The 26,379-nt window shown below is 34.9% G+C and overlaps 1 protein-coding gene across 1 annotated transcript in view; it reads right to left on the bottom strand.

Annotated features, from left to right (window-relative positions):
- The window catches only part of NEGR1 (neuronal growth regulator 1), a 961,959-nt gene that overhangs the window by 370,690 nt on the left and 564,890 nt on the right, over positions 1 to 26,379 (bottom strand). The gene's annotated exons all lie outside the window — the stretch shown is intronic.

Genomic DNA, 26,379 nt, shown 5'->3' with positions numbered 1-26,379 from the left:
CTGAATAATTAATATAATGTATAAATAGATGCTCAAATTCACTTGTAACCAGATTAATTCAAATAAAATGAAAAATCACATCTATGAATCTTTGCAAAAATCACAAAGCTTCTTAATGAGAAGTTTTGGAAGGATATTTGGGAATGGAAACTTTAAGCATTGACATTTACATAAATTTAAAGTCAAAATAATTCTATATGCTTTATAAGAAAATATTCACACTCACGAATTTATAGTAAACACATTAGAATGAGTGATTTAAGGCAGGAGAGGGAAAGGGGATTGAGAATAAAAGATATAAAACAAAAGTAAATAAAAGAGGTTACACGTGGACCAATGACAATATGCTGTGAAATGGAAAATAACTATTATCTCAGCATTATGTACGCAGTTCTAAAAATTAAATAACAATAACAACAATATAGAGTTTAATTATATTTGAATCAAACTCTAAATGGGCTTTAAATTTACACTTGAATTAAACCTTAAGTGGGCTCCCTCCAGTGGTGGCTCAGATAGTAAAGAATCTGCCTGCAATTCAGTAGACCAGGGTTCAATCCCTGGGTCAGGAAGATCCCCTGGAGAAGGGAATGGCTACCCACTCCAGTATCCTTTGGCTGGAAGATTCCATGGACAGAGGAGCCTGGTGGGCTACAGTCCATGGCGTTGCAAAGAATTGGACATGCCTGTGTGGCTAACAATCTTTAAATATTCCAAGAATTTCAATTGTAAAATGTGAAATTAAGTTTTTTAAAAGAAAGCAAATGACAACAATTTGCAGTAAAAAAAAAAAGGTCTGAACTATTCCCTAACAAATAAGAAACAGATTTATTATGAAATTGTAGAACAACATTTTAAAGAACCAGTGTATTCCATGAAAATCCATTATCAAGAGCAGCTTGAAGAAAAAAAGAATGTTACTTTAAATATGTTGTATTTTCTGAATTGACTCAGTCATCTGTGAGCTCAACTCTAGTCATCTGAAAGTAAGTGTTACCAAGAGAGTCCTTGCAAGAGATACGGTTGTACATCCAAATTCAGATGAAAAGGAAGATGCGGTCCTTGATTTCCAACAGTGAATGATTTTAGAGACCAGGGAAGGGATGAAGCAGAGAATTAATGAAGAAACTGAGGATGGGGAAATAGGAAAATATCTGAGTTGACTAAAAGGGGCAATCAAATGAACAGGAAGGATAGCTAGCATTTAAGATTGAAGATTTATCATAATCAAGAAAAAATGATGTCTTTGAGGAAAGAAACAAGTACACTAAAAGTGATTTGACCATGGCAGAGTTGAAGTTCAAACCAAGAGAAACAGGGGCACAGCAAGGAAACTGCTGAACCATGACTGCTGTTGGTCATGTATTTGCTTGAAATTTAGCATAGCACTTTGTGGCAGGGTTTACATTAATATTTACTTAAGGGATACGTAGAGTAATTAAATTCATTGTTTAGGACTACAAGCTAAAGCTTACCTGGAGGAAGTAGTGGGATTTCTAACAGAAGATAGAAAACCTAAGCAGACTGCTTCAGTTTATCTGAAGTATTCTTTGTCTGAGATTATCTGGTTATACTTGAAAGCTATTAAATATCTTACAGTTTATTTTTTTTTAAGCAAAGAAGTGCCAATTATCTTTAATTGCTCATTATCTAACTCCTGAGCTGAAAAAAAAAAAGGGTCCTCTTAACTCTCCCTGGAAGTTAACTTCCAAATTCACAGATAAATCTTTTTCCTCTGTTCAATCAGTTCTGTTACAATATTCACATAATATCACTTTACTTGAAATGTAAATATCTCTCTCTCTCAATATATATTTACATATAGTTCTGTATTTATATATTATTAACATTTCCAAATGAAATCCATAGATGTTTTCTGCAGTACGAATTTCCTTTTAATTATATAGCAGATTCCCTCTCTAAAGTGCCTTTCAGTCTGCCTGGGTATTAGCCATTAAAAATGGAATATTGCTTGTCTCAATTACATAAAAAGCTTATCTGATTCTAAGGGTCACTGAAGTTTCCAACCCTCTTCTGAAAATAAAGGATATAGCTAGCTAGTGTAAATGATTCAGTTACATTACTGGCTTTCAAATGACAATTTAATTGAGTGTAGGAGGGAGTCTATCTTCCTTAAGACTATTTCCTCTAGTGAGTAGTAAAATGCACCAGCTTTTTACCATATAAAGGGGCAATTGACTTAGTGACAAATAGACACACTTGAAGAGAGCTATTCTGATGTCATGTATATAAAACTCATTAAAAAAAAGTCAATTCTTTTCTTTGTAGATATTAATATTTACCAGAAGGGTTCAGATGCCTTAAATAGGCAGATCAGTCAGTCAATCTTCTTCCATTAAATCCAGCTTAGTATAGCACATAGAATCAATTTAAAACTCATATAAATATGTGTTGAAATCACTTAATGTCATTTCTGAGTGTAAACAGAGGTGTGGGGAAATTTTGTTTCAATGTCGTTATGTAATAACAGAAACCATTGAATATAAGAAGTAGGATGAGTTTATTTCTTAATTTTGCAAAATTACTTTAAATTTTTTTTCATTCACACCCCTCCCTTAACCCTGAATTTTTACATTTAAGTTTTATTAAGAAAATCTAGGTTACAAAGTTTCAGGGGAAAAAACAGAGAGAGTTGGGGAAATTAAAACTACTTCTGAGCGTTTAAGTCCTTTCAAATCCAATTTTATGGGAAACAATAAGTCTGCTAGTATTTTACTTATATTCATTGAAGACTTCTGACTTTGGAAGTGCTTTCGTGTTGATTATTTCATCTTGTCATCGAAATAATTCAGTTGGGCAAATGTAAATTTCTTATTCTGATATAAGAAGATTTAATTCTAAAGAGGTTAAGCAGCTTACTCAGTGAGTTTGGCATAAGAGCAGAACTTTGAGAGAAGACAATTCTTTTTGACTCCCAGTCCAGTGCTCTTTCTATTTTTCTTATTTCACTTTACCGAATTTCTGACAGTGTGTAATTAACTTTTAAGGAGAGTCATTCTCTCCAATGTTACTGTTAAAGTTTCTTGATAATTGTTTATGTTGTTTTACAATGTAATTCCCTTTGGGCAAATATGAAGCTCATTCCTGATGAAAAATACAAGTAAGTTAGCATTAAATCATTGAGGAAATATATGTATCTTTACTCTCAATCTTTTAATTAAATGTTAGACTGCTATCTTTTGTTGTATATATTAAAAACTGCCAGTCTCCATGTAAATGGAGAAATGTTACATATTGAGACCTTCTCAATAATGTGTGATATCTATACCCTGGAAAAAAAATAGATGAAAAGTTCAAAGACTATGCCCTTTGATTTTGTATGTTTATTTATTTGAGTGGGTTTATTAGTTTTTAGTTGACTAATCCCAATAAAATGCCTTTTTTGGCCTTATAATGTTTTATTATCATTTTCAGAAAGAATACCCAGGGACTCTTTGGTTCTTACATGATGGTATAATTTAGAGCAAATGAAATGAAACAAACACAATTTCACTTTGGTAAGAAAAATGGATAGTGCCTTGGAAGCTCTAATGAAGGGAGTGAGTTGTATAAAGGACCATAATATACTTATGATTCACAAAAGAGGAGAAAAAAAATAATTTAGAGACTAATCAAGGAGAATTATTTGAAGAAAAATAGAATCAAATATTGCACAAGAAGAAAAGAGCCAAACTTGAAGCAAAGTCTCACCAGAAATATTATAAGAAGTTCATATTGCTATTGTCTTTTTTTTTTTGAAAACTGATAAAGAGTTTTACTTAAAAAGGATGTTTTTACTATGTATCAAAATAAACTGATATGACCAACAAGTAACCAAAACCTTGTTTATAACTATAAAATCTGGAATGAAGTACTCTGTTGCAATTTAGAGGGGCATATTTATTTAAAAGATGGACTTCCCTGGTGGCTCTGTGGTAAAGAATCTGCCTGTCAATGCAAGAGACTCAGGTTCAATCTCTGGGTTGGGGAGATTCCCCGGAGAAGGAAATGACAACCCATTCCAGTATTCTTGCCTGGGAAATCCTATAGACAGACGGGCCTGGCAGGCAAAGTCCACAGAGTCGCAAAAAGCTGGACACAACTTAGTGACTGAGAGTGAGCAAGAGATTTAATTAAGAAAACAGTTCTTTCCCTTAAACTATTATGGTGATATCATAATTATTCACTGAATCCTCATGGGCTAATTTCATCTTAAACACTGAATATGATATTATCTCAAGGAAAAAATAATTTATATGGCAAATATATAACAATGGTGTCTCTTACTGTTTCATTTAATTTTTCTAAATCTCAGTTTGTGAGTAAAATTGACATGACAACACATCTCTTGGGGGGTTGTTATAAAAACATATAGTGTACCTAAAACATTTAGCATAGTATCTGGCATGATGTACATACTAAAGAAAGAAAAGCTATTTACACTTTTAAGCTCTTGTCTTAGATACCTTATCTTTGACTGCTACCTGGGCATCAAACTTTAGTTCGTATTTTATGTTCCTTGATAAAGTAGGCAGCTCCATCTTGATGCTACCTGGAGTCTCTACCTTTTATTCACATTTCCTATTCTTGGATGAGACTGGTATATTCATCTTGATTCAGTTACTCTGTTTCTTCTTGGGAAGAAACTTTCTGCCTCAGATCTAGCTCCATATCATAGAACCTGATCAGATAATTTCAACTTTACTTTTAAAATTTCTAAAGCACCAATTCAGTTCAAAATCTAGAAAAAAACAACTGGCTGTGTTGGAAATTTTTCTCCTCCAGTATTTAAATGCTGTATCTCTTTATTAAGTTAGACCACTGTAAAGTAACAACTGCATCACTCTTTCCCTCCCAAATGACTGCTTTCAGTGGTCTAAGTCATGTACGACTTTTTGCAGCCCCATGGACTGCAGCCCTCCAGGCTCCCTTGTCCTCCACTATTTCCCTGAGTTTGTTCAAATTCATGTCTATTGAGTTGGTGATGGTCTCTAACAATCTCATCTTCTACTACCCTCTTCTCCTTTTGCCTTCAATCTTTCCCAGCATTAGGGTCTTTTCCAATGAGTCAGCTCTTCACATCAGGCAGCCAAAGTATTGGAGCTTCTCTTTAACATTTACCAAGGATTAATATAGAAACAGTCATTAGAGCCTTGTGTATTGTTTAGTGTCCTTTATTGACAGACACTACTGACACATGTAAAAATTACTCTGAAACCTCACAAAAGAAATCAGTCTCACCTGATGCAATGTTTTGCTCCCATCTTTGGACAAAAAATTTTACATACATCATCGTGTTACTCTTTTTGCCCTGTGTGCTAATAAGCTCAAATTTTAGATTTGAGCTGCTATATGTTTTCCCAGAAAGCATATCTATTACTTAATTTCTGTCTTTCATATTTTGTTAAGATAGTTTGGTTTGATTGCCTGTCAAAGTTTTCTTTAGTCAGATCATGATTCTGTGTTTGTGTACACACATGTATGTGAATTTCACATATTTGTATTTTAGGATAATGTAATGAGACAGAATTTGTATGCCCTATTTTTGGAACTTAGCTTGTAACTGGATTCACAAAATCAAAGAAATTTGAAGCAGGAAATACAATAAAGATTCTCCTGTACCTCTATTTTAGGGGTGAGAAAGTTGTGTTCTTAAGTAGTTAAGCGACTTGCCCAAGATGCCATAATAAGGTAACAGGGTTTAAATTTATGACTTTCTTGTTTTTCACTAAGCATAATATCTTGCTCTTAAAAAGATATCCTATCAAATAAGAATATAGTACAATGTTTGGGGTAAACTTGCCATTCCCTGTTTTGTGGTTTTCATTTTCTTGTTCAGCCACATCCCCCAGCACAGTGTAATAATCAATGTGATTAAGAAATTCAGTGATTTCAGGTTTCTCTCCTCTTCAGTAAGAGATGAACTCTTGGCGAAGGTCAGTAATAAGCATCCCAAGATCTGCTATTTTAATCTGCCATTTCAAATTTATTTATACAGTTTACTTATTTCATCTCTGAAGTATAGACATAGTGCTTATGATAGTTTAGATTGCCGTATAATTTGAACGCATCAAGAAATGTATTTGACTCCTACAATAGTGAGTGAACAACATTTAACACAATGAATCCCTGTTAAGGGCAGAAGAGGCAGTACTGAGGATGCCTCTGAAGATCAATACTATTAAATCACATATTTTCCCATTGTTTGGCTTCCCAGGTCCCAGACAGAGGCCTTATTGATTTTACTTGACAATATTTTTTTCCCCCACTGTTTGCTTCTTGGGCTTTCTCTACCCATTGGATGTTGATCAAACAGCGACTTTTGTCTCACTACGCAGGAATTATTCAGCTCAGAGATGCTTCTATGCCTGTCAGTCAGTGAAGTTCCACAGGCCTTCTGGGCAAATGTGCCAGCTCCCAGGTCTCTTTCCAAGAAAGAAATCCTGCCTCCCTCAAAAGTAGCCACATAAATTGGCTCAGAACTACATTCTTCCTGGAGAAAAGTCCAGAGAAGCTTTTTTTTTTTTTTCTATCAATAGTACAATGCAGTCAAAGATTTAATCTTTCCAAATTCTGTAAAATAATGATTCTTGGTATAGATATGGAGGAAGTTGAAAGTAACATACAAGAACACGATAATGTGAAATTTTAAAACTCAGAGATTGAAGGGAATTTAGTGGTCAACAGGTTCACTGGTTGGCTGAAATCTGGCAAAATAAAAGGAAAAAAAATGGACATATTTGAAGAATTAGTTGAAGAAGAAATGGAGACATAGACCTCTACTGGAATTATATAATACCTGGAAGGCACTAACCATGAAATCAAATCTTGGCCTTTTAAAGATGCAGCTGCAGCTGTCTACATTCAGGGTGATACTGAGAAGAAAATCTGTACTAAAAATAGGAGATGGAATCCTTTTATAATTTACAGCGGGGTTCAATAAACTTTTCATGTAAAAGGATCAAGTAGTAAATATTTTCAGATGCAGAACAAAGGGTCTCTGTTGCAACAAGTCAAACGCTGTTGCAACAAGAAAGAAGCCATAGATGATGTGCCTGCATTCCAATAAAACTTCATTTGCAGAAACAGGGAGCAGAAGAAATTCTCCCCACAGGCTGTAGGGTGTTGATTCTTAATCCACAGTAAATACACAGTTTCAGTTTACTGACTAGATAGACAAAGAGGAGCATTTAATGTAAGACTATCAAATATCTGTTTTTACAGTGGATGATCTTTTATACTAAATATTTGTCCTGTCTTTATCAGCATTAATAAATCATTTTAATGAAATAATGGTGACACCAAATGTGTGTATATATTATATACTGTTGTTTAGTCAATAAAGCATGTCTGACTATTTTACAACCCCATGGACTATAGTCCACAAGGCTCCTCTGTCCAGGGGATTTCCCAGGCAAGAATACTGGAGTGGGTTGCTATTTCCTTCTCCATATAATATATATATCAAATATATATCATATATAAACATTAAATAAAATGTCATTTACTAACATTTAGCATCACCATTACCTCATTAAAATGTGTGTATATACATTAAATAGCATTTTATCATTTTAATGTATATATATATAATTTATATGTGTGTGTATATATACAAAAACACATGAAACAAAATTGTCACTTGGCCTCATTTTTATTATATAAAAATAAGTAGGACATACATTTACAATAAAAGAAAAAAGGTGCTATGTAAAAGTAAATAGTTAAAAATAGGTGTGTATATATGTGCATATATATGTATGTGAATATATATACATATGTTTCTCTCTGTTTCTCTGGAGAACTCTGGATAGTACACTGGTCTTTTAGTAAAATACTATGATATCAATTGTTAGTGAATCCTTTCACTTTCATAAATGCCAGAGTTCACTTAGGCAGCCTTCTGGATAAGAGATTATGAAGTCTTTATTCCTGTAATAGGGAGTTTACTCCCTAATAGTGTCTCAATTCAATTTTATGTTAGCTGTCATTGTGGTTCCAAAATACTTTGCCCATTTTGAGATGAACTTCTTTCTATAATAATAAGCCCAATAGCCAGAAATTCTAATTTTACTATTAGCATCTCCAAGTAGTCAGTAATTTACATCATATGTCCTCCTTTATTGATAAATTGAGTGCGAATTCTAACTCTGAAACACACTACCTATATTCCTTGGGAAAATTACTAAATGCTAAGTTCCAGTTTCTCTAGCACAAAAATTCAAATAATACTGCCTACAATATCGAGACTATTTTTGAGGCTCAGTTAAGTAAATGAATATAAATTGCCTGGCAGATAATAAGTGCTCATAAAGGATACTTTATGTCATTATTATTGTCAGTGATAATAGGAGAAATCAAGTCATTATCCAAAGTCATCGGAAGTAATTTTTAGGTTTTATCATTCATTCAAAGATATTTTTAGGCATCTATCACATGTCAAGCACAATGAAGAATCAGACAGAAGTAGATTTAGCTCTTATAGAACTTATTATACCCTAACAAAGGTAAAAGATGGTGTTGTTTGTATCCACATGAATCTTCAAAAGTTAGCCAAGTCTGTGGGTTTCCTCATCTCTGGAGTATTTTGCCCGTGTCTGAATACTCCCCAAATGATAATATATATCCCTATCAGCATTCATAGAGCTACATATTGCCTTTTCAACATTTACTGTTGGGAATCACTGATTCTAATACTGTCTTCTGCCTGTGGATTGTTCTCAAGATTCCTCCTCTGATTATCTAACGATCATATGTGCATCCTTGCTTGTATTCTGAGGATGGGTTGCTCCTATATTTAGTAGGTCACTAACTCCTTTCCTGAATAGATTTCAAAATTTGTGAATGTCTGAGAGGTATAAATGAAAAAAAAAATAATTTTAAAATAATGAAATTGAAAGGCAGTGCATAAGAAAGCTGATGTTGAAAGACACTCCGAATTGCATATCTTAATCTAAGCATGTTTGATGTTTAGTCTAGACATCATGATTAAAGATGATTATGTCAGGGCCTTAACAAGCGTTAACATGTGTCCTTCTTCTTTTTAGTGGGGTTTGGAGAAATCACATCCTATTCAACCCCCTTACATCTCATTACCCCACCATCTGTAGGAAAAAATCCTAGAGAGGATTCATTTGCATATTGAAGCCAAGTAAAGGTTGAAATCCAATTCTATTACCAAACTACCTGAGATGGAATTTTAATTCCACTTCAACCCTGTTAGATTACACTCTTAGAGTATGCATGGGCTCTATGTACCACAGAAGCAGCATTTGAGAATTTCAACACAAATTTAAGAATCTAAAAATTGCACTAAGCATATCACATAGAAGTTTCATTTTTATATTATATGCACAAATTATTTAAGTATTATTCTTATTCACAATGAGCTAGTATACCTATTACTATACAAATCAGATTCAACAAGTGTGTAGACAGAAGCATTTTTTTTTCTACCTGGAAACTACATCAAATCACTTTCTTCTTTCTTGATTTAACTCTACGTATCCAACATATGCCCTGTAACATTTCAAAATTTTGATAGGAACAGTTGGCAATATGTGATAGCCGCAGAGCAAGAGAACACCTGGGAAGAGAAAGGCTGACTTTTCCGAAGACTGTACCTCCTGTTACAGACCACAGGGGAAAAAAAAAGGATGGTGATTCCTTTGAGCAATAAACTTCCAGGTGATATTTCCAGGCTGGTGCCAGTCAGGGCAGCAGATGACTGGGGTGATGAATTGAGCATAAAGCACACACAATTTCAGGGCAAAGCAATGGAACAGAACTAAGAGACATAGCATGCTATAAAAAGAGAAGAATAGAAGCTTTCCTGAAAGAGCTGGTACTGAGGAGCTTTGTGTCCCATGTAAGTGACAGGAACGCTCCAGTGAGAAGGTTGAGGAGAAGGAGCTTGGAAGCAGCACACAATACCCACCTGAGAGCTTTCAGCTCCTTATGCACTTTGTATCAGTTCAGCAGAAGCCTCTGTATCATGAGTTTAAGAACAAAACATAAAAGATAAGGGGGTATCACTTTTATGTGTTTGTGTGCTAAGTCACTTCAGTTGTGTCCAACTCTGCGACCCCATGAACTGTAACCCACTAGGCTCCTCTGTCCAAGAGATCCTCCGGGCATGAATACTGGAGTGGGTTGCCATGCCCTCCTCCAGGGGATCTTTCCGACCCAGGGATCAAACCCGAGTCTTTTATGTCTCTTGCATTGGCAGGTGGGTTCTTTAGAAGTGATTCCATCACTTTTATAGTTGCTGCTATTTGATTTTTGATCAACTGGGGCTGCAATCAAATGTTCAAATGTTCTGCAATTACTACTGCTTATGGTACTTTTAAAATAAGCATTGAAAAGAAATCCTCCTGTGAGTTGGAAGAGACAGCACAGATGAACAAAATTAGTCATGCACTTATAACTGCTTGAGTCCATATGATCAGAGCCTTAAGTTTGTTATATTATTCTCTTTCTCTTAAAAATGCACCCCTCTCCTGAACTTTACACAACAGTCCAGCAAACATCCCACTTCCCCTTCCCTCAACACAACAAGATTTCTTGAAAGAGACAAGCTTTCTCTACTTGTTCACCATCTTCCACCTACATCTGCTGTTTAACAAACTCAGTCTGACTCCTGTTCCACAATGTCACTGAAATGGCTTTTTTCAAAGTCAAAAATAATCTCCATATTGCCAATGCAATAGAGACTTTTCTGTATCATATCCTACCTCTCGTTACTTTTCAATTCACTAAATCTGTTTCTAATTACCAGAACAATCTCATCTCTGAGATATATCCTCCTAGGTGTTCATCTATCACACTAGCAATTCTATGTTTCTTTTGCTCTCCTGTTGTCCAAATCCTCAGACATTGGTTGTGGACCTTCTGTGTGTGTTTTCTCTCCCTAGGACAAACTTATTTATAATCATGACTTTAAGTCTCATTCTTGTCCTGGCCTTGTCTTTGGGATCAGGTCTCATAGATCCCATTATTCACTTGCATTTCCATTTGAATGCTTGATATGTCTTATAATTTAGCATGGCCAAAATAGAAATCTCATTTTTTTTTCTGAAAAATATTTTTCTCCCAGTTTTGAGACAGGAAATAAAGGAGAAGGCCACAACTACTAGATAAATGAATGAGGGATGCAGCTGTTAGGATGTGATAAAAACTGACTAGAACTGACTGAAACCAAGGTGGTTTCTAGACAGTCCAGTCACTGACCTTTAGCTCATAATACTTTCATTAGTGTACTAAAAATCACTCCCCCTTATAACATGACAGTTCTGAGGATGACCACAAAAGGTCAAAACATGGACACAGGCCCAATCCTTTCCCAAAATAGCAGAAATAGTCCTCCCACTCATTAGCATATAAAACTACTCAGCCCAATATCCCCATACCCTGGGATCCCTCTCATTTTCTGAGAAGGTTCACATTCTGCTTACGGAGTGCATCTCTCTCTAAATAAAACTAATTTTCATGTTTTCTTTTGGCTCTCTCTTGAATTTTTTTCCTGCAGGAAACCAAGGACTTTCACTTGGTGGCCTGTCCCAGGAACTTATGTGGGTCCCAGGACATGATGAGATCATTTTGTCGTTGCTGTCTTTTCACCCCGCTCTCCTGTAACAGTTAGTCTCATTTCAGTCAACAACAAGCTTATTTTTCACATTGATAAAGCCAGAAAACTAAGAGGCATTCCCCATCTCCCATCTCTCAGTCTTTTGCTTTTACCTTGTGTAATCTGGGATCCACCCATGACTCTTCATATCTACTGCCATCACCCTTGTTAAAGTCAAATCATCTCCCACTTCAACTATGATGGTGGTTTCCTAAATGGTTTCTCTACTATGCTTCAAGTGAACATGAAAGTATTAGTGGCTCAACTAACACTCTTGTGTCCAACTCTTTGGGACCCCATGGACTGTACCCCACTAGGCTCTTCTGTGCATGGGATTCTCTAGGCAAGAATACTGGAGCAACTCATTTCCTACACAGCACCAAAAACATCTTCTAAATATTAAGATCAAATCATGTCTCTTTTGTGTTCCAAAGGTCCCATGAGCTTCTTTGTTATTTGGGAGGCAGCAGGGGGAAGACAACAAAAAAACAAATCTGATCTCAACATGGCCTACAAACCCTAGTTGATCTGATGACCATTCTCATCTTTATCTTCTCCAGCCTCACCTTAAGCCCTCTTTTCTATTTGCCCTTTTTCAGCTTGTTTCAGGCCCATAAATTTTAGTTTGCCAAAACACTCAATTATTTCCTGCTGACAAAACTTTACAAATGCTGTTATCTCAAATCAGAATGCACAGCACTGCTTCACATAGCAGCATTCCTTCCTTTAACTTCAAGGCTTGGGTTAAAACATAACTTATTCATTGTCTTAAGTTAACGTGAATTGTAATTGCTTCCGTCTCCACCAATATCTCTTCCAACAAAACTGTAAACTTCTTGAAGGTAGTAGCTGTATTTTATCCTCTTACATCTATTTACTCAACGTTTAGCAAACTCTCTGACACTAAGGGCACATTGGTGATTTTTTTAATAAAATAGATGTAAAATAGTTATCCATAATATAAGCTTTATATAAGGGGTGGGTGGTTACTGAAGAAATTATTTTTTGCAACGTATCTAAGACAGATTGAAGGCTTCAGAATCTGAATGTATTTGGACTGTGATGAAATTAAGAGTCTCTCTGTTTTTTAACGCATGAAAGACATCCAAGAAAAATTTATCCTAACAATAAGACTTATTGATTACTATAGACAGCCCAGTCTAGTGGGAATAGTCAGGAGGTGGCTATGAAGAGTTGTTAGTTTTCACATTTTTGCCTGCTGATCACTTTTCAGTTAGCAACTGTGTTTATATACATCTGAAAAATTTTAAAGTGCCAACTAAGACTTTATTTGAAAGGTAAACATTCCTTTATACTTAGCACACTTTAATAAATCAATCTGTAAATTAACTATATGCCTTAGGCTTATATGGTGAATGAATAGCAATGTTCATATGACTTTCCACAAATCAATGAAATGGCTCCCAACAAACCATCCAGTTTCTACTGAGTTAAACGCAAAGTTGAGAGGCCATTTTCTCTTTACAGATGTGTGTTCAAAATCTGCAACTATTCCTTGTCATGTCACAAAAGGAAAAACAGAATATACTTCCATGAAATACTTGGTTGTAATCAAGTACACTGAGAGTCTTGCTTTGAGAGTTCTCTTCTTTTCTTCAGCTGGTTCTTTTGTCCTGTAATTGAATTGAATTTTCTGCTCGCCCCATTCCTTCCAGACAGCTTCTCATTTGAGGGCTTTGAAGATGTATGGCACTAATATATCGTCAGAATGACAAGGCTATGGTGATGCATGGGTGTAATACATCTTCAGAGCTTCAGCACTGTCCAGAAACAATACAGCTCATACTGGATTAAATTCAAATCTAATCCAAAGGGAAACATTAAAATAAAAAAATAGCTAACAATGAAGGTGAAAAAAAAAACCCTAAATAAAAAGTTATTTTAATGAATTCTATATTCTTGTATATTTGATGGCATGTTTTCAAGACTTTAGTATAGCCTATTATGAATTTGTAAATTTATGCAAGAGTATACTCTATAAATATCTGAGGATTACAACAAAACACAGTCTTAGACAAAAAATATACAACAAATCTAGTTTTTTAAAGTCTCAATCTCTCAGGCAAAGTTTACAAGGTTTACATGCAGTAAGTGTTGCTTTTTGCTTCTTCCGTCAGTCAGGAAAATTAGTCCCTGAACATTTCATGAGACATTTACATTATGTATTACCCTAGGAAGCATTTCATGAATGTTGAACCTCCTCCCTTAGTACAAAATTCCCTTTGCAATATTTTCATAGAGGGTGAACATACAGCTTCTGATAAAAAATATTCCATAATTTTTGGAAACTTTAATAGGTTGAAATGGGGTTGCATAGTAAACTAGGATTAGAGAATTTATAGACAATAGTAATACAGAAATACAGAGCACCATAATCCATGGTCTCATGGTCACCATATCCTCATTTCCTTAACCTTGGCTTTGTTAGGTCAGTAATCACACAGAAATTTCAGAGAGACTTGCTCCTTTACTGTGAAAGCAACACCTTGGAAATCTAAAGCCATGTGAAAGATGTGAAAGACTCTTATTTTGTTCTGTAATTTTACAGATTTTTTTTTTTCATACAGCACAGAATGCAACTAAAGAAAACAGATCTACCCCTCCTCCAATACACTGTTTCTTGTCCTACTCTCTCATCACCCTCTACTTATTAGAATCTGAATAAATAATTCAAACTTTTGTTTCTTAAGGTCACCCTGGTTGTTTCTCAGTAAATAATCCTTCTTCTACTTTCTATGTAGGAAACCTTAAACATAAAATAACATCTCACTAGCTTAGAAATGCAATCATTATAATGCATTGATCTGATTTTTTTCACAGTATTTATTATTTCTATCTTATCTGTCCTCAAGTAACTTTTAGGTAAAGATGAATGGTAAAATAACTTTTAATAACGATAGCTAAGAATTTGGCACTCTTAATTTTGTATTCTTTTAAACTTTATCAGTAGCATCTCCTGTGGTATAACCATCATCATCATCACCATCTCCATTTTGCAGATGAAGAAACAGAGACATAGAGAACTTAAGAAATTTGCCCAGGTTAACACACACAATGAAAGGTAGAGTAAGCAGGGACTTGAAGCCAAGTAGTGCAAGTACTAACTATGTCCTCTTAAGCACTTTGCTATATTCCTCTTTAAATAAGAGTTTGATAATTACAAAATACTATCGGCTTTTTCTATAACCTCTCTGGGTAATAATCTATTCACAAAGGTTATAAGAGGATATGATTATTACTCCAATGTTAATTTTAAAACATGAGTTAATATGAGTTTATTAATCATGAAAAGAGTCTTTAACCACCTCATGCGAAGAGTTGACTCATTGGAAAAGACCCTGATGCTGGGAGGGATTGGAGGCAGGAGGAGAAGGGGACATCAGAGGATGAGATGGCTGGATGGCATCACTGACTCGATGGGCATGAATTTGAGTAAACTCCAGGAGTTGATGGACAGGGAGGCCTGGCGTGCTGCGATTCATGGGGTTGCAAAGAGTCGGACACAACTGAGCGACTGAACTGAACTGAAAATATTATGTCATTTAACAGATATTTATTGACTGTCTACTATGTAGCTATATTTACCTGAATCATGGGTCTTAAAGAGAGCACACAAAAGTTGAAAGAAATAAAAATTGCTCACCATAGTTTTATTGATCTATCATAACTAAAGTGATCCTAATTTTCTACCAATGATGATTACTGTCAATTTTGGTCAAACTAATAAAATAATATTATTTTTAAACAAGCTGGAGTTTAATTAAGATTCGACAGCAAAATTTTAATTTTGAATAAAGAAAAATGGATACTCTGCTCTTTTACACTAGCAGTCATAACTCCTTTAATAAAAATTTATTACAAACCAACAATATGCTCATCTACAACTGTCACAGACAGAATAGGCCTTGATTTTTTTAAAGTCTTTATTTAATATATTTTTCTTATATATATTTTAATAATAACCCAGGAATAGCACTAAAATTCTAATAGGCCTTGTTTGTATAAAATGTAATCTTGATGGCTATGATCTTACATTTATGGGAAAGTAAAAAGAAATTGTATCTTCACTGACTGTCAGGGTTCTTTGAACCCTGATCATCACAACCTGGGTTCAAATAAAAATTATGCTCCTTTCCTCATGAATATGGTACATGAAGTTATAATACTTCTTCACATTAAAGCAATTAATAGGTGTGTTAATCTAACATATGTTGTAACAGTGCCTGGGACATACTAAGTGCTCAATAAAAATTAAGTATTAGTTAGGTTCATTTTATGCTTTCACAGTACCAACTGCTGCTCTTTCATTTCTCATACAATCTATTGTGGTATTTTTAATGACATTTTTACCCATGGAGTCCCACTTTAGAATGAATTAGCATGTAGTTTACAACCAAAGTAAAAGTTGCATTTTCTAAGATGATAACTTTAAATGAGCCCCTAACTTGTTTAGACATAACATGTAATACTTTTCTGTAATACATGAAACATGACATTGAAATCACTTGGGAAAAAAAGATGAGGAAAATCTAATTCCTAAAATATAAACAGTCTAATGCAAATCATTATCCCTATATTCAGACCACTACAGAGACCTAATCTAGAGTGGTATTATTTTGTTTCCCCTAATGTGCCTGCTCTCTCAGAAAATCAAGTTTCATTTAAAAAGAAAAAAAGGATCTTTTATGAAATGCTTTAAAATGCTTGGTGGGTTCCTGTTTCCTACTTTATATGGGTAAGCATTTTCCTCTGAAAATAATGGATTATTTTTATATTGATTCATCATATCATCAGGCTCATTGTTTAGCCTTATATTTGTCTTAAAATACTGAAATCATTCTTGCTTTCTATATTCAAATAGCAGGCATTAACAGTTCTGAATACAAACAGTTCTGAATAGTCCACTACTAACTGGATGGAAAAGTAGAGGGGACTCTGGAAACAGACAAATGAAAGTTAAAATGATAAAGAAAACTCTCAGAACAAAGAGGCAATTTTAATTGTATATATATAAATTATTGGTGTACAATCTTATGGTAAAAGTTTAACTTGCCATCATTATGTAGATTTATTCATTACACAACTATCCATTATGTAAAGCCATTACAGAAATTCACAAAAGCCCCACATAGAGTGCAACCTACAATGGAACTAGAACCATAGTTTATAACCTGAAGATCTGGTATTGTTGAAATGTCATCACCATAAATTGCTGGCTTTACTGAATTTTTTCTTCCTAATATTAAAGAGCAAAGTGCAATATCAGGATTGTAAACCTGAAAAAAGGCTCTTAAAGAATTATAGTGTTTAGAGGACAGGCTGTCACATACAGCTTCTCAATCATATCATTCTTGGTGATGTTCCAGCACTCAAGCATCTCAAAAAAGTCTTTCTTTTATAAAAGGGGAAGACAATGGAATCAAGAGCACTAATGTTTAGTGTCTGTGATAACTTGACCTATTTTCAGAATTATTTTAAACAATAGATTTCAGCAGTGTTCTTAGCTTTTAGATAAAAATTTTCATTTTTTTCAGTCTATTTTTCTTATAATTAGTAATTACCATTTTCTATTTTTTGATTATATTTAATTATCTTTAAAGATTATGAGAAGTTTAATGTGCTAAACTTGCATGCTATGCAGTTTAGTGTAAGAATCTCTTTTAAAATATCTAATGCAGGGGTCAGCAATCTTTTTTCTTAAATGCAGAGAATAGCTGGTTTAGGTTTTGTGGGCCATGTGGTTTCTACCCTAGTTACTCAACTCTACTATTGCAGTAAGAAAACAGCCACGAACAACATGTGAGGCTGTGAGTGTGGCTGCGGTCCCAATAACTTCATTTACAGAAACATGCAGTAGGCCAGTTTGCGGGGAGCTTCCCTGGTGGCTTAGTTGTAAACAATCCACCCACCCGTGCAGGAGACCCGGATCTGATCCTTGGGTTGATAAGATTCTCTGGGGAGAGAAATGGCAGCCCACTCCAGTATCCTTGACTGGGAAATCGCATGGACAGAGGAGCTTTGCGGGCTACACTCCTTGGGGTCAAAAAAGTCAGATACAAGTTAGCGAGTAAATAACAAAAACAGGCCAGTTTGGCCCATAGGTCTTAGGTTACTGAAAAATGTTCACTCTGTTTACCCTGAAACAGCTCTCATAAAATAAAAAAAAAAAATCCTTAAAACCTTTTAGTTAGGAAAAATGTATTTTATTCTTGATTAACAGTTTATGTTATTTAACTTATAGCTGAGGTAAACCCTTAGCATATTTACAGAAAGCATGGAAAATACTAGTTACTTTTTATTTTCCAAAGTTTTTATACTTTACTCCATGTGATTTTCAAATATTGCCTTATGGCCATTTTAAGACGACTTGATGTTAAATAATGACTGATCTGTTTTTATTAAAATCAATATTCTATCCAAAGTAAAAATATCCTTCAAGAATGAAGGCAAAATCAAGGCATTCTCAGATGAAGGCTATTAAGAGAATTTGTCCCCAATGGACTTACCACCAATAAATAAATAAATAAATAATGTCTATAGGAAGTTGTCTAAATAGAAATGAAGGAAATGAATATCAGGAAGGAAGAACAATGGTAAAAGTAGAGACAGATAAATACAAACTATTTTCCTTCTCTTTAGTGTTCTAATATGTTTGACAGGTGAAACAAAAACTATGATATTGTCTGATGTGGTTCTCATGATGTGTAGAAAACATTTAAGATAAGTATATTAGAAAAGTGGGAGAGCAAATGGAGGTAAGATTTCTATACTTCACTGGAACTAGTAAAATATGAATACCTTCATATTATGATAATATATATATATATATGACATAGTTCATAGAGAACTACTAAAAAAATTATGTCAAGAGACATACCCCAAAACACTATGCCTACAACAACGAGGAATTCTAAAAGTGCTCAAGTTAACTAGAAAAAGAAAACAGAGGGAAAAAAAAAGGAAGGAGGGACAAACAGAAAACAAAAAGAAAAAAGATATTAGACATAAGTCCAAGTGAATCAATAATTAAATGGAAATAAACTAAATATACTGATAAAAATATGGAGATTGTCAGAGTGGATAAAAAACTTGACTCATCTATATGATGTCTACAAAAGGCTTACTTAAAATATAATAACATATGTGGACTGAAAATAAAAGAATGGAAAAAATCAATATTGTTCACAGCAGAATAATAGCAAGATTTTTACAGCCAAAAAAATGAAACAATCAAAATACTCTATAATACATTTATGGTTAAACAAATTGGATACATTCAAATAACAAAACACTACTCAGCAACAAAGAGAAACAAACTATTGAGGTATATGCCACAACTCCAATAATAAACCTTAAGGATGAAAAGGACAGTTTCAAAATGTCACGCACAATTATTTCATTTGCATAACTTTCTATAAATGATAAAATTAAAGAGATGAAAAATGGATTAGTTGGGGCTAGGGCTAGTGGATGATAAAAGGAGTAGACTTGACTCTAAAAGGATACCATAAAGTAAATCTTTGTGTGAGGGAACAGTTTCGTATGTTGATTGTGATGGTGGTTTCATAAATCAACTCAACTCATATGATAAAACTACGTGCACACATTGTACTAAATACCCATTCATAGTTTTGCTGTCATTCTACAGTTATATCCAATGTAATAATGGGAGAAAGTGGGTTAAGGATAGGTGGAAACCCAATGCACTAATGTCACAACTTCCCAAGAGCTTATAATTATTTCAAAATAAAAAGTGGGAAAAAAGCATCTCATACTCATTTGGGGCAATTTATTTACGTACTCTGAGTCCCATGTCCATCCACACAATGAAGATAATGATACCCATCTCACAGTTCAGTTTTGAGGCTTTAATGAAAGAACTATAGTGAATCCTAAAGGAAGTCAACCCTGACTATTCATTGCAAGGACTGATGCTGACGCTCCAATACTTTGGCCACCTGATGCAAACAGCTGACTCATTGGAAAAGACCCTGATGCTGGAAAAGATGAAAGGTAAAAGGAAAAGTGGACAGCACAGGACGAGATGATTAGATAGCATCACCAGTTCAATGAACATGAATTTGAGCAAACTCCAGGAGATAGTGCAGGACAGAGGAGCCTGGCATGCTGTAGTACGTGGAGTTGCCAATAGTCAGACACAACTTAGCAACTGAGCAACAACAGCAAAGAAGTAATCCTTAGTTTTCCTAGAGTACATAAAGTAATGAATTCATGTTAGTTGAACCATTGTTTTGCTGTTGAATCATATTAACTAAAATAACTTTGGTGACACTGCTGTTTACATTAATGGAGTTAAAGTTTTGAATGTAATTCAAACATGTTGATGAGGGGTTTCCCATACCTCTGTCAACTATAAATTGGTGCTTGCCAAGGGCATTTGCCATCTGCCTCTGTGAAGATTGAATCCTGTGCTGTTGCAGCTGTTGACCTTACACACACCCCAAAGGGAGTTCAGGGGAGAGAAATGAGGCAATTTGTGCTCCAGAAAAATTGGTGGAACAGATACTTCTAGGAACTGATTTTGAGTCCAATTCTTGTAGCTCCGCATAACTGGAAAAGCACTAAATCCCTTCATAGTGACATCAGCTCCTCATGACTAACACAAAACCTTTTGTAAGATAAGTGCTTGATTGCAGTGAACTCTCCCTTCACCAAAATCTTATATATTGACCTTCCCCTTCCACCTCTTTAGAGAAGTATCTCAGAGCTATCTGAGGTGTTGTCTCCCAGGCTGAACTCCTCATTTTGCCTCAAATAAATCTTAACTGGCTATTCTCACCTTGTGCATCTTTTTTTAACACCACCAAGCAATTATCCAATACCACCTGGATGTTCTACATTTCAACTCAATTCTGACTCTACCCAGAAAGAGCATTGGATTTCACAGATGAAGAGCTCAGGAAGACAAGACTGCCCTGTCCCCGACCCTCAACAAATGTCAGTAGCAAATTCAGGTTATCACCTGTGCTTGAAACTGAACAGGACTCTGTGGAGCCCTCACTGCTATAAAGCCCCCCTGTGTACGCAATTTCTTATTTAGAGGAAAAGGTTTTGGTCTCCTAGGTCTTTTCTGAGTTCCAAAAAGCAAATTCATACAGTTACTAATTAGGTTAGTGAGAGGATGCAGAAGCCTAGGAAGGGTAGTCAAGAAACAATAGTCAGGTGATAAAATAAAATCCTAGTTTCTCCTCAAAGACAGGGTTTCCCTGGTAGTTTAGATGGTAAAGAACCTGGCTGCAGTGCAAGAGATCCAGGTTCAATTCCTGGGTCAGAAAGATCCCCTGGAGAAGGGAATGGCTACCCACTCCAGTATTCTTGCCTGGGAAATCCCATGGACAGAGGACCCTGGTGGGCTATAGTCCATGGTGTTGCAAAGAGTTGAACTTGACAGAGCAAGGAATATATATAACAATCCAATATATATCTCAGAAACTAATTCCCACCCTTCCCAGAAAGAGGATGGTGATTACATACTGACCATAAGCACACAGAGCCCAGACTGGTTGGAACCAGAAGATTGATGATTGAGTGTCCTGAAACACCACTTCGTTACCACACCATCAACCTATCAGAAGAAAATCAGGCTCCCTACAGCCCTCACTCACTTTTAAATGTTGTCTTAAAAAACCCTTCTCTGAAAACCATCAGGGATTTCAGGTGCTTTTGAGCATGAGCTGTCTATTCTCCTTGCTTGGTGTGCTTCATTAATGCTATCCTTTCCTTCACTACAACCTGTTGTTAGCAAATTGTCTTTGCTATATAGCAGGTGAGTTATCTCAAGTTCATTCAGTAACATGCTTTCGATCAGGAAGCTATAAATTAGAGGTTTCAAAGACTCTGTCTTTGGGTTTGACTAATTTGCTAGAGTAGCTCACAGCTCTCCAAGAAACATTTCTTTTTTTTTTTAACTAGATTACTGGTTTATTACAAAAGGACATAACTCAGAAACATCCAGATGAAACAGATACATAGGGCAAAGTATGAGGAAAGGATGAGGGGAGAAGCTTCCATGCTCTGTGAATGTACCACTCTTCCTGAATTTCCCCATGTACATGGATCTAGGAACTCTCCAAAGTCTGTCCTTTTGCATTTTATCTGCCTGCAATGCAGGAGACCTGGGTCCGACCCCTGGGTTGGGAAGGTCCTCTGGAGAAGGGAATGGCAATCCACTCCAGTATTCTTGCTGGGATAACCCCATAGACAGAGGAGCCTGGCGGGCTACAGTCCATGGGGTTGCAAAGAGTTGGACATGACTGAGTGACTAACACACATGAGGGTATAATTGCACCGGCATGGTTGATTAAATCATTGGCCATTGAGGATTAATTCAACCTCCAGCCTCTCTTCCCACCTCAAAAGTCAGTGTAGTGGGACTGAAAATCCCAACCCTTCAATCACATAGTTGATTCTCCTGACAATAAATCTAAGGTGTGGCCCCCAAATCAGCTCATTAGCATAACAAAAACGCCTTTATAGCTTACTCCTCTGATGTGAAATTCCAAGATTTTTAGGAGTTCAGTGCCAGAAATGGCATGAAAGTCAAATACATATCTCTTATAAATCATAGTACCATAGAGGTGCAGCCATATTGAAGGCATAAGGAAAATAAAGGGCTGATTCATATTTAGGGATATGTTTATGGGTTTATATCAGGGGGATAAAGGTAATGGAGATATCAGACAGGAAATACTTGCTTGTGTCCCAACCATGTCATCTCTTCAAATTTTAATTTTTACTTCTAAGAAGTCATGTGGGAACAAGAGCAGAGAGTGGCATCTATTACCTCTGCAGTACTTACAGAGCTCTTACTTTGAGCAGGTTCTGTGCCAAGCCATGGGATACAAAGGCCAATTGACTTTGTTTCTGGACAGGAGTCTCTGTCCCACAGGACCACATACAAAACCAAAAGCTACAATTCAGAGAATTAGTCCTGCATGAGTGGTGGCATAAGGAACCATGAGACCATGGAGAAAGAAGCACCCAATTTTTCCTGGGCTGCTTAGAAACAGTTAAAAGTTGAAGAAGGAGCAAGTTTGACACTTATATAGTGGGACAAAAGATATTCCTAATAGAAAAAAGTAATATGGGAAGTTCCCTGGCAGTCCAGTGATTGGGACTTGGTACTTTCACTGCTATGGTCCAGGATTTAATCCCTGGTCAGAAGATCCCACAAGCTAGCCGAAAAAAAAAAAGTAGTAAAACAAAATTTTAACCTTGACTAATTGGATCAATAGCTTACCTCCATAGCTAAGTTATTCACTTCTTATTTGCTCTTTATTCTTCTATTACTGAGTTTCTGGCTCATTATGTCACTGAATTGCTACGATGATCACCAAACTACCTAACCCAAATATCTGATCTTATTTGACCTGATTGATACTGTTCACCACTCACTGCTCCAGGAAATTTTTCCTCTTTTGTCTTCTTGTAATCATGACTTTCTGATTCTATTCTTACACCTCTGACCACTTGTTTGTGGTTTCCTCTATGAGTGCTCTGTAACAAGGACCTGACAAATACAAAAGGAGAGAAAAAACATAACAGAACAAAGGAACAGCCTTTACCTTGAGTTAGGCAATACTCTTAACGCCTATGGAAAATTAGGAGGAGATCATTCTTTCAAAAGGCACTAGTCATATAGAAATTAGAAGAAAAAGAGTTTGAGATGCACAGCCCAGCATTCAGCGAAATTTCAGCTTCAGAGCTAAGAGAATATCTTTACTAGATTATAAACATCACCAGGGTAAAGTAAGAATATCTCTGGAGATTCCAGGTATCAAAGAATAGGAAAGAACTGGGAAACTGAGATTAAGATAAATAGCAATGAGTGAGTGGGAATTTGACAAAGGCTTTCAGAATGCTTCCGTATTTGTTATATACAAACTATTATTTTAAAATTTGGCTTTTTAAGTTTCTCTATTTTTTCTGACTGGATCTAGATTTATCAATTCAATGATGTGTGAATAAGAATTTTATTTTGTCTTTCTATTCAAAATCAAGTGCCTTGTGTAAACTTGCCTATGTTCTCTAGAAGTTTTAAGTGAGTTTTGCTTCATGGTATCACAGCATTTGAGAGCATTCAAGAACTGTAAAAAGAGATCCCTCAATTTCAGAAGCAGGCTTGGATATCCTGTACCTTCAGATATTCCTGAGACGTTACAACTTTACTTGTTTAATCCCAGGTGGATACAACTAGACTCTAGTCATGAGGAAACAGGGGTCAAACTCAACATGAGAAATATTCTGTTTTTTTTTTTAAAAAAGAAAAGAAAAATGTCAAGGAAGACCAAGAATGACCAAGGAATTAGTCCCCAGGCTAAAGAGGACTAAAGTGATATGATAACTGAATACAACATTTGGATTCTGTACTAAAAGAAAAAGAATTCTCTAAAGGACACTATTTGATCAGTTGACAAAACTGAAATATGGATAGTAATCAGATAAAAGTAAAATGCCAACATTCAAGGTGCAAAAGTTAAAAATTGCATTATGGTTACGCAATAAAATGTTCTTCAGAAATGCACACTGATATAAATAGGGAGAAAAGGGCTTGATGTTTGCAAGGTGCTCTCTTCTCAAATAATTCAATGAAAAAAGTATTTCTGCATACCCTACACACAGAAAATGTTGACGCGAAGAGGGAAAATGACGGATGAAACAGTAAAGGACAGAGGGTAGATTTTGCATTATTTCTATTAACACTTTATTTTTCTTACTGTATTTTTTTAATTTTAGTGAAGTATAGTTGATTTATAATATTGTGCTGAATTCCTGTTGTACAACAAAGTGATTTAGTTGTACATGTATATATACATATATATGTATATATTCTTTTTTATATTCTTTTCCATTATGATTTATCACAGGATATTGAATATAGCTCCCTGTGCTATACAGTAGGATACTGTTTATCCATCTTATATATAATAGTTTACATCTGCTAATCCCAAACATTTAAAATATGAATTTGAAATAAATTTCAACATATAGAAAGAAAAAAAATAGAAAGGAAGAAATCCTGACTATAAGTAACTCTAAGGAAGCTCATAAGTCCAGAAACTTTTCAGGAAAGGTATTTTGGGGCTAGTACACTAAGTTGTTTGAACTAACAAGTGGAATGGCAATTTCAATTGTTCAGGCAGTGTCTGTGGTTTAGTTGAATCCACAACCCACTTTTCCACAGATAAGGAGGAAGCTCTGTGGAGCTGCCTTCCAGTCATCAGTCATTTTTCTTTTTAATGATTTTAAAAACAGAATAGACCATAAATGAATTGGTAAGAATTACTAAAAGTACTGGTAGAATAAACAAATCATACATGTACAAAAATTAGTCATTGTTTTTCATGTTGACAGGAAATCTATCTATATCTACTTTTAACACTAAACACTATTCACATGGTGATGGTTGTTTGAGACACATTTTCTTTTGTGATACAGAAAAAGGACAGAGGAGAATGTGCAAAATATTGATTACCTTAAATTAAAAAATAGATTAATGAAGTTTATAATTTTGCTTTCAAATATAAATATATAAATTGAGGAAAGGTAATAGAATGATGACATGTTACTTAAAGCAGAAACTCCATGTTGCTGAGCATTGGAATTTAGATTATTAATAAATTACAGTTTGCAATTATTGGAAGCATTTATAAAAATATCAGCTATGTGTAGCTATTCATTAAATAACAGTTAATAGTTATGCTAATTTTACTCATTTGCTCTGTATGGTAGGATCAGAAAAACTATGTACAGTTTAACTTATAACCCAATCTGTCTTCTTTCGGCTTCAAAATGTTATCCATTATCATTATTCTAATAACTTCACTAACCAACATTCATGGTATTTAATTAAACTAAAATATATCCAAGCACTTACAAAAAGAATATGCATAATAATAAGTACCACAAAGAAGAGTTAAATCCAAAATATTAATCTTAAATTATATGAATGTGGAGATTATGTGCTTCATTCTTAGAAAAATTATATTTTCATATCAGATTTAAATCCGGGAAGATGATTAAGAATCAGCCTTACATTTGCATATCACCTTATACTTTTTAAAGCACATTTATAAGTATTATCTTTTTTGAGTCTCACAACAGTCAGAGATTTTTATCATTCGATTTTTGGAAAGTAGGAAACCAGCTAACTGAGGCTAAGAGATTTGCGCTAGGATTTACTGAATTGATGAATAAGGAAGGTGAGATTGGAGCACATGTATTCTAATTGCTAGTCCTGGGATTGTCTCACACTCCATGGAGAGTCCTTCCACTAATTCAGGGCTCACATATCAGTTCTATGATTCTTAGCCACTCTAGAGAGGAAAATGTTGGCAGTCAAGAGCACACTCATGCTTCAGAAATATTACAGGGGCCGTAATGCATATTATATAAGCATATACTGCTGTTATATTGTTTTTTTCTCACATTGATAGTAATACTAAATGTATAATGTGAGGAAGTCTCATTAGAACTACTGCCTAAATGAGGGAATTGAAAGACACTTAAGGATAAGTGAAATTAAAGAAAGCATTAGCAGATAGAAGAGATGTTCTAATTGTACTTTTTCTACATTCTCTATAAAATATGTCTTTCTGATTCCTTTAAAAGAGATTTCTTCATACTAGCCTTGTTCAATTTATTTCTACCCCAAATACAAAACAAATAAAAATCAGATTTTGTCTATCTGAAATGTGGTGGGGTCCTATTCA

Source organism: Dama dama, chromosome 20 (genome assembly GCF_033118175.1).
Source record: "Dama dama isolate Ldn47 chromosome 20, ASM3311817v1, whole genome shotgun sequence".
Classification (NCBI taxonomy): Eukaryota; Metazoa; Chordata; class Mammalia; order Artiodactyla; family Cervidae; genus Dama; species Dama dama.
The sequence above is the reverse complement of the archived record's forward strand: the minus strand, read 5'-3'. Positions and strand labels throughout refer to the sequence as shown.